The sequence below is a fragment of the Nannospalax galili genome, unplaced genomic scaffold (assembly GCF_000622305.1).
Source record: "Nannospalax galili isolate Female #2095 unplaced genomic scaffold, S.galili_v1.0 scaffold514, whole genome shotgun sequence".
Classification (NCBI taxonomy): Eukaryota; Metazoa; Chordata; class Mammalia; order Rodentia; family Spalacidae; genus Nannospalax; species Nannospalax galili.
Genome location: NW_008336076.1, coordinates 1,855,642 through 1,861,188, shown reverse-complemented (window position 1 = coordinate 1,861,188; position 5,547 = coordinate 1,855,642). Strand labels below are relative to the sequence as shown.

General features: G+C 43.1%; 1 pseudogene; it reads right to left on the bottom strand.

The window, feature by feature from the left end:
* Nucleotides 1–1,912: 1,912 nt before the first annotated feature.
* On the bottom strand, nt 1,913–2,601 carry LOC103732337 (annotated as a pseudogene).
* Nucleotides 2,602–5,547: the final 2,946 nt, after the last annotated feature.

The window sequence follows — 5,547 nt, the reverse complement described above, 5'->3', positions numbered from 1 at the left end:
CTTTTTGAGACAAGGTCTCCCTATAACCCCAGCTGTCCTGGAACTCACTATGTAGACCAGGCTGGCCTTGAACTCACAGAAATCCGCCTGCCTCTGCCTCCCAAGTGCTGGGATTAAAGGTGTGCTCCACCATGCCCTTCCAGAGCTTACATCTTAAATTACAAACACTAAGCAGAAAGAGAAACAAGGTGGGGCCAGGCTGTGAACTCTCAGACCCAACCCACAATGATGTGCTTCATCCAACAAGACCATACTTCCTAGAGATTCCATGACCTCCCCAAACAGCTCCACCAACTGGGACCCAAGTGTTCAAACATTTGAGCCCATAAGGGGACACGTTCCTTCAAACCACCACAGGTGTGTTCATTGCGCCTAGAGATGGGTCTCCTGAAGGCATTGCTATTTGGGTGTGTCTATACTTTGACCATTTTCATGTTCCCATACCCATTCCTTTCTCTGCTTGGTGTGCTCAGTTTCCTTTCTCAGGCTCTGCACTAAGCATCTAGAATTACTTGTCCCATATGACTACAACTCTGTTCCCTTTGACCTAATCCCAGTTCCATTCTCCAGCACTTGCTTATGGTAACCACTGTTCTACTTTCCTCTTCCATGTATTTTACTTTTTTAAATAGGGAAGAAGGCACACAATGTCTGTTAATGTTTAATTCATGGATTATTAGACTCCATTTTTGCCATGTTTGTAAGATTCCACATAGAAGCATGTCTGTCTTTTCCATTTAGCATGATATTCCTCTAGGCCCATGGTTTTGCCAATGTCAGATTTTCTTATTTTTTAAGGCTGAATAATATTCCTCTGTGTGATCTCTTTTTTCTACTTGTCTATTGACAGGTTCTTTTCAATTTTTTTTGTTGTTGTTAATATGTGTAAGTTGGTAATCTTTTGTTTTTCTCTTCAGCCTCATTAATTCATTGCATCTTTCAAGGAGTAATGGGGAGGAGAGATTAAAAACAAACCAGTCCTTAGCCAATCCAAATTATGTTATCTTAAGTTATAACTGTCTGTTTAATACAATTAAACAATTTTCTCTTCTAAGAACCATCCAATAACTTTTAAAGAAGGACATGCCTGAGAGATATTTAGAAAGACATTTCTAGGCAAATAATTTAAATTATTCTCTAAATTCTCTACATTCTGTCTCCTTTTTTACTATAATTATTTCACTTGAAGGTACACAAAAAGATCAATGGCTTTTCATGTGATTACAAAATATTAATTCTGCCTCTGATAAAGAATTAAGCACTATTTTAGTAGTAAAATAATTTGTAAAGTCAGTAACAATTGAGAATTTTTGTATTTATGCCTGATCCATTGTAAACAAAACCTAATCTTTAAAACACAATCCCAGTCAGGCATGGCGGCACACACCTTTAATCCCAGCACCCAGGAAGCAAAGGCAGGCAGATCACTATGAGACCAAGGCCAGTCTGGTCTATGTAGTGAGTTCCAGACCAGCCTGACTGCCCACTATGAGGTCTTAAAAAGACAAAAACTAAAACAAAACAAAAATTTCCCACAATTCCAGAAAAAGTGTGGTCAGTCTAAAAGCAGATAAGAAAGCACAAGGCCCTCACAGACTGTGCCATACGAACAGAACAGACAAAACACAAACTTGATTTTGAACTGTAGATCTATACAAATAAATAAAATCCTATCCTTTTTTTTCCTGTATGCATACTTAAAATTTCTTACACAAATAAGAAAATGTTCATTTCTGTCACTTCATAGAATGAACTTTGAAAAAGAAAAACTGAAGAGTTTATAATCAACTCCCAGTGCTGTGCTTATCTTTTTCCACTTTTATCAAATCCCCAAGGTATTTAACTTAGGCAGGAAAATCTTTCTGGTAAATGAAGTGTGCCAGTCTACAAGTGTCTGAAGAGGACTGCAAGGTTACATATATCCCAGGTTGCTTTTGGCTTCCCATCTCTGCTTCAAACCTCCGTGCCAGCTTCTTTTTTCAAGCAGCCTGTGAGTCTTCAGCCTCTTTTTTTGGCTTTAACAAACTTGTGGCAGGCAATTGCTTTGGCAATTTTCACACCAAGCTCTTAAGTAGCTTGCTGGTTGCTGAGTTCTTCAGCCTTCTCAACATCCCACTCCTCCACAGCATGGTCTACCCTCTTTTCAAGGCGTGGCTTCTCAACTTCTGTTTAACAGAGGGTTCAAATCTATCATTGACTCCAAAACACTGAGTAAACTTGGTCCACTGTGCTCCATTTGAGAACTGCCCACTATGAGGTTCTTTTTTATTCTACAATTTACCTTTTTGGAACATTTTCTTTTTTTTTTTCTGCCTGCTTGATATTGAATTATTCTGTTCAGATGTTTTTTATGCAAGTCTTGGGATTTGTTCCACATATTTAACGGAATTCCGGAAGGCATTTTTCATATGCATTTGCATCAGCCTCTGTTTCAGTGTTTGGCTCATCTGCTGGGAAATCTGAGATTTCTGGCATCCTACTGGTGCCAGCCTCTTCATCTTCCTGTGATTTAAGTTCCGAGTTCTCTGGTGTGGCTTCATCTTCATAACTCGACTGGATATCGCTTTCATTTAGACCAGGAGGCAGCAGACCACTTCACATCTTTTCTACCGTCTGGAAGTGGTGGCCTGGCAACTATCTTTTCAGTTGTTAATGTGAATGAGAGTTCCCAGAAAAATTGCGTCTTAAAAATGAACATTCTGCAAAGGCTGATCAGCTGATTAGAACTTCAGAGACTGTGGAGAGTTTGGAATGCTGCAGGTCCAGAGCCTAATTACCATTTATCTTGGGCCATCTTTAGCCTCCCAAATATCCACTCCTTGCCCACCTTTGTTTCTGAGTTAACATTCTGTGACTAACAGATAAAAACCTTTTGGAATGTATTAACTTAGCAAACCACCAGCTTCCACCAGTCATAAGGCTGAATGCCATCAGATAGCATCTGAGGCCTATGGCTGAGCTTTCTGTTTAGCTGTATCTGCCTGCTTAATGCTTCCATCAATGTATTTGAAAAGTGTCTTGATTTATGACTTTTGTTGTTGTTGTTGTTCTGTTACTATAAAAACATGATACTGTTACCACAGTGGAACACTGAATTTAAGAACCTGAATCTGTGTTCCCAGGTGTCACCCGAGTACTCTTAGGGTCCCTTGCTCCTGGTGCGGGTAGACAAACCACATAACACACCTTTATCTGAATTTTGCATAGTTTATACCTTTGGGGGGGGTGAGAGGAGAGACTTACAAAGAAGTGAATGCCTGACATGTGGCACCCAGCTCTGCTTGGCTTGCCGTTCTGGCTCTGCCGTTCCAGATGGCTTTAGCTCATGGTCTGAATCAACTTGCGTCCCTGCCTGTCCATTCACCCCACAGAGTTCTGTGAGGGGGGGTCCATGGGGTCCTTGTGAGGTCCCGCGGCACCCCACGGGGTCCAGGGCAGGCTGGTTCGCCTGTTTCTTGTTCCCTGCTTCCCAGAATGGTGCCAAATCCTCCTCCTCTTGTTCCAATTTCCCATCATACTAGGCTTCACACTTACAGGTGTTGGCTCCAGTTGCCTGACCCTGCACTGGGCTAAGGAGGCAGGAGGTTTCTCTTGTCCCCACTGCACCTGTAGTTTCCCTGAGTCAGGCAGGCCCTTGGTCTGCCTCCTGACTGTAGTTATATCTGTCATTCCCGGCTGCTGGGGGAGACTTTCATGGGAAAAACTGCCTCCACCCCTAGTATAACCTTTATCAGGAGAGAAATGCACCTTATTCAATCTTTGGGGAACCTTAACCACCCTGGGACAGTTTTTATCATTTGAATGTCTTTTGGAAACTGTAGTTCTGGTTTTAAACCCTTCCAGAAACTCCTTAGTACTGAATTTGGTTTTCTATCAATTTTTTCTTTGGGAATTTGGTCTTGACATAAGTCTTGCCACATTTGTCTTCGAGTAACCTAAGTGGACCATTTCTTCAGTCTGGTCTTTTTTATGTCTCTTGTAGGGTGTTCTGTTATTCTACAGACATGTTTTACATGCTGGTCAGAATCATTTAGATCTGCTAAAGCCTCCTTCACTTTACAAAGATCCTGTCCCACTAAAGGGCTTAGCAAAACCATTAAAGTTCCAGACCATTCTTGAGGTGCCAGTTGAATTAAGCTTTGCTTTAAATCTCTGGTGAGCACAGTCTTATCTGACCCAATGAACTGGGTATCATATATTGCTTTTCTCATACCTAGTTCTTGCAGTAATGCCTGTCCCTCCTATATAGTCCACCAGCCTCTGTTCATTATGGAAGTTTCCTCTGGTAACGACCATGTATCTTTAATGCCTTCAACAAGCCAAACATTAAAGACTGCTCCCCCCTGCGTTGCCCAAGGCTGAACAGCCTATATTGCAAGGATGGATGGGTGGTTATATAACTCAGCTGTGAAGCTTCTGAGGGACCTAGACTGATGTTATTTGCTCCCACGTACCATACCTGCATGAGCCATGTGGTGAGGGGCTCTTTGATTGCCTGCTTGTAAGTTTTTCCTAGTTTTAACATTTCCAATATGGAGTATTTCCTAGCTACAGTACTGCTAGCTTCCTTTCCTTTCCGTATCAAAGGATGAATCTGAGGGGCAGCCGTAGCCACTTTTATTTTTATGTCATTTCCTTTTTCATTATTATCTGTCTTTTTTCTAGAGTCCTTGGACCTTACACAAATTAAAATGTCCTGTTTTTTTTTTCTCTCTCAAGTTCTGCAAATGAATCTGCAAGCACCTCCCTGGCCTTTTCAGCTTCCCCAGCCTTGGGCAAATCTTTCATCATGCAAAGTGACCACTCCCCCTCTCCGGGTTCTCTGCTGGTGTCCCAGGCCCGTAAAAGTTTTTCTAGCTTTTCTACAACCTTTAACAAATTTTCATATACCCGCAAGTGGGCTATTTGCCCATGTTTACAACACAGCTGTGTGGCCCACGAGCCTCCCTTTTTAGTTTCATGTTTTCTAATCCATTGTAAGATCCATGTCATCGCCGCCATCAGCTTCCTTGCTTTTTCCAAAACTCCCCCAGTTTGTCGCTTCCAGGGCCATCCTGCTGGCTATGCCAATTTGTCACCCGAGTTCGCTTAGGGTCCCTTGCTCCTGACGTAGGTAGACAAACCACATAACACATCTTTATGAATTTTGCATAGTTTATACCTTTGTGAGGGACGGGAGAGGCTTACAAAGAAATGAACACCTGACACCCAGCACCCAGTTCTGCAGCACCCAGCACTGTGTGGCTCACAGGTCCGGATCTGCCGGTCCAGATTGCTTTAGCCTACAGTCTGCCTCATCTCGCATCGCCCTCTGCCCACTCACCCCTCAGAGTTCCTTGAGGGGGTCCATGGGGTCCTCAAGAGGTTCTCCCAGTTTCCCACGGGGTCCAGGGCAGGCTGGCTTGCCTACTCCCGGTTCCCTGCTTCCCAGAAAGGCGCCAAATCCTCCTCCCTTCGTTCCAATCTCCCGTCACATTAGGCTCCGCCCTTCTTCCCAGGGTGTCCTGCACTTGCCCATGGCTTGTCAGAGGAAGTCTGGGAAGATCA